The sequence below is a fragment of the Phocoena sinus genome, chromosome 9 (assembly GCF_008692025.1).
Source record: "Phocoena sinus isolate mPhoSin1 chromosome 9, mPhoSin1.pri, whole genome shotgun sequence".
Classification (NCBI taxonomy): Eukaryota; Metazoa; Chordata; class Mammalia; order Artiodactyla; family Phocoenidae; genus Phocoena; species Phocoena sinus.
The window spans coordinates 40,182,168-40,195,860 of NC_045771.1; the positions used below are offsets into that span (position 1 = coordinate 40,182,168).

Below are 13,693 nucleotides of genomic sequence, written 5' to 3' on the forward strand. Positions count from 1 at the left end.
ACTATGTTGAATGATAGTGGCAAGAGTGGATATCCTTGTCTTGTTCCTGATCTTAGAGGAAATGCTTTCAGTTTTTCACCATTGAGAATGATGTTTGCTGTGGATCTGTCGTATATGACCTTTATTATGTTGAGGTAGGTTGCCTCTATGCCCACTTTCTGGAGAGTTTTTATTGTAAATCGGTGTTGAATTTTGTCAAAAGCTTTTTCTGCATCTATTGAGATGATCATATGGTTTTTATTCTTTAATTTGTTAATAAGGTGTATCACATTGACTGATTTGCATATATTGAAGAATCCTTGCATCCCTGGGATAAATCTCACCTGATCATGGTGTATGATCCTTTTAATGTGCTGTTGGATTCTGGCTGCAAGTATTTTGTTGAGGATTTTTGCATCTATATTCATCAGTGATATTGGTCTGTACTTTTCTTTTTTTGTAGTATCTTTGTCTGGTTTTGGTATCAGGGTGATGGTATCCTTGTAGAATAAGTTTGGGAGTGTTTCTTCCACTGCAATTTTTTTGGAAGAGCTTGAAAAAGATGAGTCTTAGCTCTTCACTAAATGTTTGCTAGAATTCACATGTGAAGCCATCTGGTCCTGGACTTTTGTTTGTTGGAAGATTTTTAATCACAGTTTCAATTTCATTACTTGTGATTGGTCTGTTCATATTTTCTATTTCTTCCTGGTTCAGTCTTGGAACGTTATAACTTTCTAAGATTTTGTCCATTTCTTCCAGGTTGTCCACTTTATTGGCATACAGTTGCTTGTAGTAGTCTCTTACGATACTTTGTATTTCTGTGGTGTCCACTGTAACTTTTCCTTTTTCATTTCTAATTTTATTGATCTGAGTCCTCTCTCTCTTTTTCTTGATGAGTATGGCTAAAGGTTTATCAATTTTGTTTATCTTCTGAAAGAACCAGCTTTTAATTTTATTGAGCTTTGCTATTGTTTTCTTTGTTTCTATTCCATTTATTTCTGCTCTGATCATTATTTCTTTCCCTCTATTAGCTTTGGGTTTTGTTTGCTCTTGTTTCTCTAGTTCCTTTAGGTGTAAGGTTAGATTGTTTATTTGAGATTTTTCTTTTTTCTTGAGTTAGGATTGTATTGCTATAAACTTCCCTCTTAGAACTACTTTTGCTGCATGCCATAAATTTTGTATCGTTGTGTTTTCATTGTCATTTTTCTGTAGGTATTTTTTGATTTCCTCTTTGATTTCTTCAGTGGTCTCTTCATTATTTAGCAACGTATTGTTTCGCCTCCAACTGTTTGTGTTTTTTACGGTTTTTTTCCCCTGTAATTTATTTCTAATCTCATAGCATTGTGGTCAGAAAATATTCTTGATACAGTTTCAATTTTCTTAAATTTACCAAGGCTTGCTTTGTGACTCAAGCTGTGATCTATCCTGGAGAATGTTCTGTGTGCAATTGATAAGAAAGTGTAATCTGCTGTTTTCGGATGGAATGTCTTATAAATATCAATTAAATCTATCTGGTCTATTGTGTCATTTAAAACTTGTGTTTCCTTATTAATTTTCTGTCTGGATGATCTGTCCATTGGTGTAAGTGAGGTGTTAAAGTCCCCTACTATGATTGTGCTACTGTCGATTTCCTCTTTTACAGCTGTTAGCAGTTGCCTTATGTATTGAGGTGCTCCTATATTGGATGCATATATATTTATAATTGTTATATCTTCTTCTTGGATTGATCCCTTGATCATTATGTAGTGTACTTTCTTGTCTCTTGTAACATTCTTTATTTTAGAGTCTATTTTATCTGATATGAGTATTACTACCCAGATTTCTTTTGATTTCCATTTGCATGGAATATCCTTTTCCATACCCTCACTAGCAGTCTGTACGTGTCCCTAGGTCTGAAGTGGGTCTCTTGTAGACACCATATGGATGGGTGTTGTTTTTGTATCCATTCAGTAAGCCTGTGTCTTTTGGTTGGAGTATTTAATCCATTCACATTTAAGGTGATTATCAATATGTATGTTTCTATTACCATTTTCCTAATTGTTTTGGGTTTGTTTTTGTAGGTCCTTTTCTTCTCTTGTGTTTCCCACTTAGAGAAGTTCCTTTAGCACTTGTTGTAGAGCTGGTTTGGTGGTGCTGAATTCTCTTAGCTTTTGCTTGCCTGCAAAGCTTTTTATTTCTCTGTTGAATCCAAATAAGATCCTTGCCAGGTAGAGTAATCTTGGCTGTAGGTTCTTCCCTTTCATCACTTTAAATATATTGTGCCACTCCATTCTGGCTTGCAGAGTTTCTGCTGAGAAATTGGTTGCTAACCTTATGAGAGTTCCCTTGTATGTTATTTGTCATTTTTTCCTTGTTGCTTTTAATAATTTTTCTTTGTCTTTAATTTTTGTCAGTTTGATTACTATATGTCTCTGCATGTTTCTCCTTGGGTTTATCCTGCTTAGGACTCTCTGTGACTCCTGCACTTGGGTGGTCTTTCCTTTCCCATGTTAGGGAAATTTTCAACTATAATCTCTTCAAATATTTTCTCAGGTCCTTTCTCTCTCTCTTCTCCTTCTTGGATCCCTGAAATGCAAATGTTGGTGTGTTTAATGTTGTCCCAGAGGTCTCTTAGGCAGTCCTCCTTTCTTTTCATTCTTTTTTCTTTATTCTGTTGTGTGGCAGTGAATTCCACCATTCTGTCTTCCAGGTTACTTACCCATTCTTCTGCCTCAGTTATTCTGCTATTGATTCCTTCTAGTGTATTTTTCATTTTGGTTATTGTATTGTTCATCTCTGTTGGTTTGTTCTTTAATTCCTCTAGGTGTTTTTCCTTTAATTCTTCTACATCTTTGTTAAACCTTTCTTGTATCTTCTCAATCTTTGCCTCCATTCTTTTTCCAAGGTCTTGGATCATCTTCACTATCATTATTATGAATTCTTTTTCTGGAAGGTTGCCTACTCCCCTTCATTTAATTGTTTTTCTGGGGTTTTATCTTGTTCCTTCATCTGGTACATAGCCCTCTGTCTTTTCATTTTGTCTGTCTTTCTGAGAATGTGATTTTCGTTCCACAGGCTGCAGGATTTTAGTTCTTCTTGCTTCTGCTGTCTGCCCTCTGGTGGATGAAGCTATCTAAGAGGCTTGTGCAAGTTTCCTGATGGGAGGGACTGGTGGAGGGTAGAGCTGGGTGTTGCTCTGGTGGGCAGAGATCTGTAAAACTTTAATCCATTTGTCTGCTGATGGGTGGGGCTGATTTCCCTCCCTGTTGGTTGTTTGGCCTGAGGCAATCTAGCACTGGAGCCTACAGGCCCTTTGCTGGGGCCAGTGGTGGACTCCAGGAGGGCACACACAAATAAGTGCTTCTCAGAACTTCTGCTGCCAGTGTCCTTGTCCGCGCAGTGACTCACAGCCACCCCCTGCCTCTGCAGGAGATCCTCCAACACTAGGTCTGGTTCAGTCTCCTAAGGGGTCACTGCTCCTTCCCCTTGGGTCCTGATGTGCACACTACTTTGTGTGTGCCCTCCAAGAGTGGAGTCTCTGTTTCCCCCAGTCTTGTCAAAGTCCTGCAATCAAATCTCGCTAGCCTTCAAAGTCAGATTCTCTGGGAATTCCTCTTCCCATTGCTGGACCCCCAGGTTGGGAAGCCTGATGTGGGGCTCAGAACCTTCACTCCAGTGGGTGGACTTCTGTGGTATAAGTGTTCTCCAGTTTGTGAGTCACCCACCCAGCAGTTATGGGATTTAATTTTATTGTGATTGCACCCCTCCTACCGTCTCATTGTGGCTTCTCCTTTTTCTTTGAATGTGGGGTATTTTTTGGTGAGTTCCAGTGTCTTCCTGTCAATGATTATTCAGCAGTTAGTTGTGATTCCAGAGCTCTCACAAGAGGGAGTGAGCTCACATCCTTCTACTCCACCATCTTGAACCAATCCCCCCAATAGTCAGTTCTTATTATTCAGTTCTTACTATGGATCATGCACTGTTCTAGGAATTCGAAACAGAGCTAACTAACTAACACAAAATTTCTGGCCTCTTGGAGCTAACATCCTAGTTTTGTTTCTACTCCAAAAAAATTTCATACTTAATTGCAAAAAGCCTTTGAGCTGCAGAGAAATTCAACAATAACTTCTGTGTGTAAAGTAAGCACAGAGATTGCATTGTGGTTTGGGATTACCAAGAAGTTCCTTGAGGGGCAGGGTCTTTCTGCCTCCATATAATCTAATCCTTCAGTATCTATTCCCAAACCACCTCCAAATAAAGAGAATCAAAGAAGGAGGTGGAGGAGGATGCTCTGTAAATGCAGCTTCAAGATATCTCTCCTCCAACACCTCCCTCCATTCCAGTAAGACTGTTTTCTTTGGTTCTTCCTATGTAGAAAATCTGGAACACTGACTGAACAATGATGACCTGAAGAACTTGTCCTGTTTCAAGATTTGCTCCTTCCCTCTAAGTGGTTGCAGGACACCTTTATTTTAAATGAACTCTCGCATACTGGGTTGTCAGCACAACCCACTCACAAGTGAGTATCCTACATTTTTTATAGTATCCCTCCAGCTCTCTGTACTTGTATGTGTTTGTGTGTGTATAAATATCTATATCTATCTATCTATATAGATAGATATTTTAACCCAAAGAGGTTAAAACTCATCATTAAAAAGATGAACACGTCTGAAAACTCCAATTCAAAAATATACATGCATCCCAATGTTCATAGCAGTACTATTTACAATAGCCAAGACGTGAAAGCAACTAAATGTCCATTGACAGATGAATTGATAAAGAAGATGTATGTGTGTGTGTGTGTATATATATATATATATATATATATATATACATACATACACACACAATGGAATATTACTCAGCCATAAAAAGGAATGAAATAATGCCATTTGCAACAACATGGATGGACCTGGAGATTATCATACTAAATGAGGTAATTCCAACAGAGGAAGACAAATATCATATGATATCACTTACATGTGGAATGTATATATCTAAAAAAATGATACAAATGAACTTATTTACAAAACAGAAACAGACTCACAGACATAGAAAACAAACTTATGGGCACCAAAGGGGAAAGTGGGGAAAGTGGGGGAGGGATAAATTAGGAGTTTGGGAATAACAGATACACACAACTATATATAAAATAGACAAACAACGAGGACCTGCTATATATCACAGGGAACTATATTCAATATCTTATAATAACTATCGTGGAGAAGAATCTGAAAAAGTATATATATATATATATATGTATATATATATATATACACACACACACAGACACACTTTTCTGTATACCTGAAACTAACACAACATTATAAATCAACTGTACTTCAATAAAAATAAATATTTTTTTTAAAAGATGAACATGTCTGACAAGCCTGGATAGCTTTTCTACTGAATAGACCACATTTTTGTAATACATGGGCCCTATCCTTGATTCTGAAACTCCTTTTAATGTGTCTAGCCTTGTTATGCCACTCTTCTGGTATGAGCACAGCAAAGGTAATGGTACCAGAAACTCAACTGAAGGTTAGTAGGGTGAGCACAGTGAACATAACATGGTGAGGAAAGACTTTCTTCTCTCCAGCTCAGCAACCCCCTCCACACATGCAAACACTGACCTCAAGAAAAGACGGTACTATCAGTGAACACTAAGTAGACAGGGACATCAGCAGACATTATGAAACCACCTGACGTAAAGGTGGCACTATGTGGCACTGGTTTGAGTCCTCTAGTTCTCCTTCTGCAAGGTCCTAGGAACCAGATGTGGTACTTTAGATGATGCCTCAGGAACAGAGAAACTGCTCCCTTGGCTGTGAATGCTGCAGCTTTCAGGAGTGGTATAAGAGGATGTGGAGAGAGTCCCCAGCTTGACAGGGAGGTGATCCAATCCAAAGCATTGGCTTAAGATTATACCTGGGCATGCTTCAGATTCAAGGAGCCACACCTGGGCTTTAGACACCAATGAGAGTGAGGTCAGATTGGGGCTGAACTATGGGTGAGCCTCCTCAGGATTTGGAATGCTCTATGAGGGCTGTCCCTGGGGCAGAGAGAGGACATACTTTGAGTGGTAAAGTGGGAGAACAGTCACATTAATTTTTATTTTAAAAAGAATTATTGTGACCTTTGTTCTCCAAGCTGATGAAGTGCATTTATGCTACATGAAATAGCTCTTATTGAAAAATACGTATTTTTTTATGTGCTCTCAGTAAAGCATTCAACAATGCTGCAGAGAATTACACACACAAGCATGTATATACAGACTATATATATATATATATATATAATATACAGTCTACATATATATACAGACTATATATATAATTATATTGTATATATAAATTATATATATAAATAATGTTTTCAGAAACTTAAGTTAGGAACATAGAATATATACAAGTATTTACATGCAGAATTTGACTACTACTACTCTGAAATTTACTTTAAGCTATTTAAAGGAGTAAATTTATACCACACAATTAATAAAATTTCCTTCTAATTTAAGCCAAAGAGGTCATAGAGCAATTATCCTAATTCCATTTCTGTAAAAATTCTTCTAAATTATAAATCCAAAAACCACTCCCAAAGGAGTCTTATTTTAGATTTAAACTGCTCAAGACAGGTCATTGCAAACAAAGAACAAAACAGCAATGTGCAGAAAAAATTTTTTTCTTTCAAAAATATTTTTTAAATATTTAAATCATCTAGAGTTTAATTCATAATTTTAGCAAAGCATACTCTAATAATTTGAAAGATTTCTAAGAAAATATATAATTTTTCTCTTAAAGTTCCCAAATGTTGGGGATTTTTCTGTTCTTTCATTATTATTCAACTCAAAGGAATAAATCCTGTTTGAAATATGACTCTGATCAAGAAAGACAAGGAAAGACTGAGGAAATTTTTACACAACGCGAGAGACTAAGTAGATTTGAAGACGGAAGGCTATGTGGGATTCTCGATTGGATTCTGTGACCAAAAAAAAGGACATGAATGGGAAAATTGTTGGGATTCAAATACCATCTATAGTTTAGTTAATAGCATTTTGCCAATATTAATTTCTTGGTTTTGATCATTGTACTATGTTTATGTAATATGTTAACATTAGGGGAAGCTGGGTGAAGGGTGTATAGGAATTCTCTATATTATTTTTGCAAATTTTCTGTAAGTCTAAAATGATTCCAAATTAACTGTGTAAACCAAATCCTTGGGCAGAAATGTCCTTTGTTTCCTTATGCAATTGGGTGGATTTTAGCTGTAAGTGAAATATCTCTCTGCAGCATGCCTGAGGAAAGATCTTGTGATAATGAGAAAACTAACTCCTCACCACCTTTGGAACACTGATTCGATGGCATCTTTTGCATAAATAAAAATCTATTTTTTATCTTAATAAACAAAACATTTTAAAATTCAGCAACTAATGACTACTAAAAACTGTGCTAATAATAATGGTGATTGAAACTACTACATTGCAGGCTGTATCCTCTGCATTGTTATGTTAAGCTATAATTACCATGTTTTTTCTCCAGTCATTTTTGATTTTAAAATTTTAAGTAAAAAGTGATTTTACAGATTGCATTCCACAGTGTTCTTTGGGACCTAGTCATAACACCATAAAGTACAGCAGAATCAGGAAATGTAGGCTAAAGGGGCCCTACCTAAGAGGGTTTGCTAAAGAAATGACTAATGGATTTCAGTATGAAACAGTTTCATTTTAAATTTATCCCAAGAGCATTAGCCCCGAGGGTTACGTTATTGGGAAGTTTAAATTCAATCTGCTTTCATTGTGAATTGAATGCAAAGGCTATAATTAAGGACTGTTTTCAGATTCCTGAATTTTAGCTTCTCTAAATTATCTTTGGTTGGCCAACACACCCTTAAAAGGATGAGATATACTATCTAAGAATTAGGATTGCCTTTATGGTAGAAAGTAAGCAACTTTGTTATTTTAAGGTCACAATATATCTACCACTCCTTACCCAAGTCAACTCTCCTTCTGGCCTTCCTCATGACATATTTCTACGTTTCTGACTCTCACTTGGCTTAAATTTTCTCATAGCGGCAGGCTCCAAGAAAAAGCAAACATAGTACTTAGAAGTGCACCTATGTGTATAGTCATCCACCAGTAGACAAACTAGTAACACTCAGTTCAGCAGATTGGCTAGTTTTTAACTCAAGAGAGAAAGAGGACTACTGCAAGAGAAGGAAAACTTGAAAGTCTAAAAGTATAAGCTTCTGTTCACAGATGAGGGTAGGAGTAGGAGACTCAGAACCTGGGGAAGAGGGAGAGAAGGCAGCAGAAGCCCTAATGCAAACTTACCTGCTTACAACTGGTTGGAAGAAGCCTTCTAAGACTCCATCTCAAAGGTGATGATGGTGCTTCTCTGAGGCAGTCAGGATGCCACCAAGTTGTGCTGTGTAGAGAGGAAAAAACAAATTCACAGCTGTGAATTGTCTTGTTCCAGATCTCAGCCAATGCAAATCACAAGATGCTACCTAAAATATTAACACAATTTACTTGGACCTCTGAGCTCAAATAAAAATGAATGCCAAGGAACACTGTCATAAAGTCAATCAATGCTGACTAATGCCTATTGTTGAAAGGAAAAAAAAGTTTTGAACTTGTTTTGAAACCACAAATATCCCATCAAAGGTTACAATACAGTGTATACATTGCCAAGGTAATCTCCCCACTAGAATAACAGAATCAGACAAAAATAAAATGTTAGAAAAAAACACGAAGAAATTATACAGTTGATCTATTACAAACTTTATTTTAAAGCTTTGGGTAGTAGAGGTAAACTAATGCCTCTAGCCTTTTGAAAGCATCTTTTCCCTATACTTCGCCAGTCCCTCCAGGAAACTTCTTGTCAGTCTTTGTGCCACTGTTTGCATCTCCATCTGGCTTTCCAATTTCTTGAAACTACTTGGAAGAAACCATTACACCTTCTCAGAATGAAAATTTTAATTAGTATAAACAAAATGATCATATGATTTCAACACCTTCCCTTTCCACAGTGCTTTTTCCGAAACTATTTAAATGATTATCCTTCTAAGGATTTGGCCAAAACATAATCAGAGCTTCTTTGTTGGAACCATTTGTCACCTTTAAAAAAATAAGTTGGCAGGAGTGGCTTGCTTTTATGTTACCTTATTTGTATTGGATTTTTTTTTTCATGGATAATGCTTTTGGAGTCAAACTCAGTCCTATGCACCAGTGAGACTGAACCCAGGGTTCCCACCACTCCAGGCACGAATGGCTGCCTGGGTATGTGACCTGTGTAGTCACATACTATGACATAACGGCCCCACGTTCATAAGTTCCCTTGGCTTGGTTTAATGGTCTGCAGTCACCATCTGAAAATTCTTAATAATTTTTTGAGCAGGGACCCTGCATTTTCATTCTGCACTGGGTCCTGCAAATTATGTACTTGGCTCGAGGTAACACCTTAATTAAACAAATCCCTACCAGAAGACCCTGCTCTATAGCCTGCTTAAGTCCCCAGAATTCCTACCAGGTTAGGCCTGATCCTGAGATACTGAGAGTCATTTTCAGAATATTAGTGCAGATTTGCTTCTTAGCTGGAGCCAACTGTAAAAGGACCAGGTAAGCAATGGAAGGAGGAGGAAGGGTATATAAGAAGGAAGGTGTAGGAAAACTCTTGGAAAATGTATTTAAGATAGACACAGCATTCGGGGGTGGGTAGGGGTTCTAAATGACAGAAGTGAATTCTAAATATCACTCTCTATGAACATACATGATAATCAGAGTCAGTTCGTACTGAAAAAGCAATAAACAATTTTAACTTGATGATCATACTTAAAAATTAGAAGGGACTTTAGAAATCACTTAGTTCAACCTTTTCATATTCTGTTTTCATCAGGAAAGGTGAAGACGATAAAGCCCACAGGCTCACATATAGTTAGGATTTCAGCAGTGATGAAAATCTAGGTGTTCTGGTTCCCAATCCAGGGGTGCTATCAAGCACACCACCTCAGCCTCTGAAAAAGTAAATGCCCTTCATAAAGCTGGTCCAACACAGAAACAGCTGTGATGTTGCTAAGAATGGGCCCAAGATATCACCCACGCCTTTACAAGTCTCCTCCCGTATAAATTACTCAAGAGCTTGTGTGAATTCTGTGAACACCAAAGCCAGATTCTGCCTGGCTGGCCTTGAGAGTGGTGTCATTTTGGATTTACACTATTATAATGGGGGTGAGGTGTGACAGTGTGGAGAGTTTTAAAGTATATTTTTCAAAGTATTTTTCATACAAAGTGTATACTGTGGCTCTAACTATATATATTGTATTTTTTTTTTCAACATCTTTATTGAGGTATAATTGCTTTACAATAGTGTGTCAGCTTCTGCTTTATAACAAAGTGAATCAGCTATACATATACATATGCTCCATGTGTCCTTCCCTCTTGCGTCTCCCTCCCTCCCACTCTCCCCATCCCACCCCTCCAGGCTGTCCCAAAGCCCCGAGCTAATTTCCCTGTGCCTTGCGGCTGCTTCCCCCTAGCTATCTACCTTACTACGTTTGTTAGTGTGTATATGTCCATGACTCTCTCTCGCTCTGTCAAAACTCACCCTTCCCCCTCCCCATATCCTCAAGTCCGTTCTCCAGTAGGTCTGCGCCTCTATTCCTGTCTTATCCTAGGTTCTTCATGACATTTTTCCTTAAATTCCATATATATGTGTTAGCATACGGTATTTGTCTTTTTCTTTCTGACTTAGTTCACTCTGTATGACAGACTCTAGGTCTATCCATCTCATTACAAATAACTCAATTTCATTTCTTTTTAAGGCTGAGTAATATTCCATTGTGTACATGTGCCACATCTTCTTTATCCATTCGTCCGATGATGGGCGCTTAGGTTCTTTCCATCTCCGGGCTATTGTAAATAGAGCTGCAATGAACATTTTGGTACATGACTCTTTTTGAATTTTGGTTTTCTCAGGGTATATGCCCAGTAGTGGGATTGCTGGGTCATATGGTAATTCTATTTGTAGTTTTTTAAGGAACCTCCATACTGTTCTCCATAGTGGCTGAACCAATTCACATTCCCACCAGCAGTGCAAGAGTGTCCCCCTTTTCTCCACACCCTCTCCAGCATTTATTGTTTCTAGATTTTTGATGATGGCCATTCTGACTGGTGTGAGATGATATCTCATTGTAGTTTTGATTTGCATTTCTCTAATGATTAATGATGTTGAGCATTCTTTCATGTGTTTGTTGGCATTCTGTATATCTTCTTTGGAGAAATGTCTGTTTAGGTCTTCTGCCCATTTTTGGATGGGGTTGTTTGTTTTTTTGTTATTGAGCTGCATGAGCTGCTTGTAAATTTTGGAGATTAATCCTTTGTCAGTTGCTTCATTTGCAAATGTTTTCTCCCCATTCTGAGGGTTGTCTTTTGGTCTTGATTATGGTTTCCTTTGCTGTGCAAAAGCTTTGAAGTTTCATTAGGTCCCATTTGTTTACTTTTGTTTTTATTTCCATTACTCTAGGAGGTGGGTCAGAAAGGATCTTGCTGTGATTTATGTCATAGAGTGTTCTTCCTATGTTTTCCTCTAAGAGTTTGATAGTTTCTGGCCTTACATTTAGGTCTTTAATCCATTTTGAGCTTATTTTTGTGTATGGTGTTAGGGAGTGATCTAACCTCATACTTTTACATGTACCTGTCCAGTTTTCCCAGCACCATTTATTGAAGAGGCTGTCCTTTCTCCACTGTACATTCCTGCCTCCTTTATCAAAGATAAGGTGTCCATATGTGCGTGGGTTTATCTCTGGCTTTCTATCCTGTTCCACTGATCTTTCTGTTTTTGTGCCAGTACCATACTGTCTTGATTACTGTTGCTTTGTAGTATAGTCTGAAGTCAGGGAGCCTGATTCCTCCAGCTCCTTTTTTCGTTCTCAAGATTGCTTTGGCTATTCGGGGTCTTTTGTGTTTCCATACAAATTGCGAAATTTTTTGTTCTAGTTCTGTGAAAAATGCCAGTGGTAGGTTGATAGGGATTGCATTGAATCTGTAGATTGCTTTGGGTAGTAGAGTCATTTTCACAATGTTGATTCTTCCCATCCAAGAACATGGTATATCTCTCCATCTATTTGTATCATCTTTAATTTCTTTCATCAGTGTCTTATAATTTTCTGCATACAGGTCTTTCGTATCCTTAGGTAGGTTTATTCCTAGATATTTTATTCTTTTTGTTGCAATGGTAAATGGGAGTGTTTCTTGATTTCACTTTCAGATTTTCATCATTAGTATATAGGAATGCCAGAGATTTCTGTGCATTAATTTTGTATCCTGCTACTTTACCAAATTCATTGATTAGCTCTAGTAGTTTTCTGGTAGCATCTTTAGGATTCTCTATGTATAGTATCATGTCATCTGCAAACAGTGACAGCTTTACTTCTTCTTTTCCGATTTGGATTCCTTTTATTTCCTTTTCTTCTCTGATTGCTGTGGCTAAAACTTCCAAAACTATGTTGAATAAGAGTGGTGAGAGTGGGCAACCTTGTCTTGTTCCTGATCTTAGTGGAAATGCTTTCAGTTTTTCACCATTGAGGATGATGTTTGCTGTGGGCTTGTCATATATGGCCTTTATTATGTTGAGGAAAGTTCCCTCTATGCCTACTTTCTGGAGGGTTTTTATCATAAATGGGTGTTGAATTTTGTCGAAAGCTTTCTCTGCATCTATTGAAATGATCATATGGTTTTTCTCCTTCAATTTGTTAATATGGTTTATCACATTGATAGATTTGCGTATATTGAAGAATCCTTGCATTCCTGGAATAAACCCCACTTGATCATGGTGTATGATCCTTTTAATGTGCTGTTGGATTCTGTTGCTAGTATTTTGTTGAGGATTTTTGCATCTATGTTCATCAGTGATATTGGCCTGTAGTTTTCTTTCTTTGTGACATCCTTGTCTGGTTTTGGTATCAAGGTGATGGTGGCCTCGTAGAAGGAATTTGGGAGTGTTCCTCCCTCTGCTATATTTTGGAAGAGTTTGAGAAGGATAGGTGTTAGCTCTTCTCTACACGTTTGATAGAATTCACCTGTGAAGCCATCTGGTCCTGGGCTTTTGTTTGTTGGAAGATTTTTAATCACAGTTTTCAATTTCAGTGCTTGTGATTGGTCTGTTCATATTTTCTATTTCTTCCTGATTCAGTCTTGGCAGGTTGTGCATTTCTAAGAATTTGTCCATTTCTTCCAGATTGTCCATTTTATTGGCATAGAGTTGCTTGTAGTAATCTCTCATGATTTTTTTTATTTCTGCAGTGTCAGTTGTTATTTCTCCTTCTCATTTCTAATTCTATTGATTTGAGTCTTCTCCCTTTTTTTCTTGATGAGTCTGGCTAGTGGTTTATCTATTTTGTTTATCTTCTCAAAGAACCAGCTTTTAGTTTATTGATCTTTGCTATCGTTTCCTTCATTTCTTTTTCATTTATTTCTGATCTGATTTTTTATGATTTCTTTCCTTCTGCTAGCTTTGGGGCTTTTTTGTTCTTCTTTCTCTAATTGCTTTGAGGTGCAAGGTTAGGTTGTTTATTCGAGATGTTTCCTGCTTCTTAAGGTGGGCTTGTATTGTTATAAACTTCCCCCTTAGAACTGCTTTTGCTGCATCCCATAGTTTTGGGTCGTTGTGTCCTCACTGTCATTTGTTTCTAGTATTTTTTATTTCCTCTTTGATTTCTTCAGTGATCACTTCATTATTAA

The 13,693-nt window shown here is 37.4% G+C and overlaps 1 protein-coding gene across 1 annotated transcript in view; it reads right to left on the reverse strand.

Annotated features, from left to right (window-relative positions):
• The window catches only part of DNAJB9 (DnaJ heat shock protein family (Hsp40) member B9), a 421,139-nt gene that overhangs the window by 89,064 nt on the left and 318,382 nt on the right, over positions 1 to 13,693 (reverse strand). Inside the window, exon 7 of the transcript XR_004351515.1 lies at positions 8,288 to 8,381. The gene's annotated coding sequence lies outside the window, so the exon portion shown is untranslated. The remainder of the gene's footprint in view (positions 1 to 8,287; positions 8,382 to 13,693) is intronic.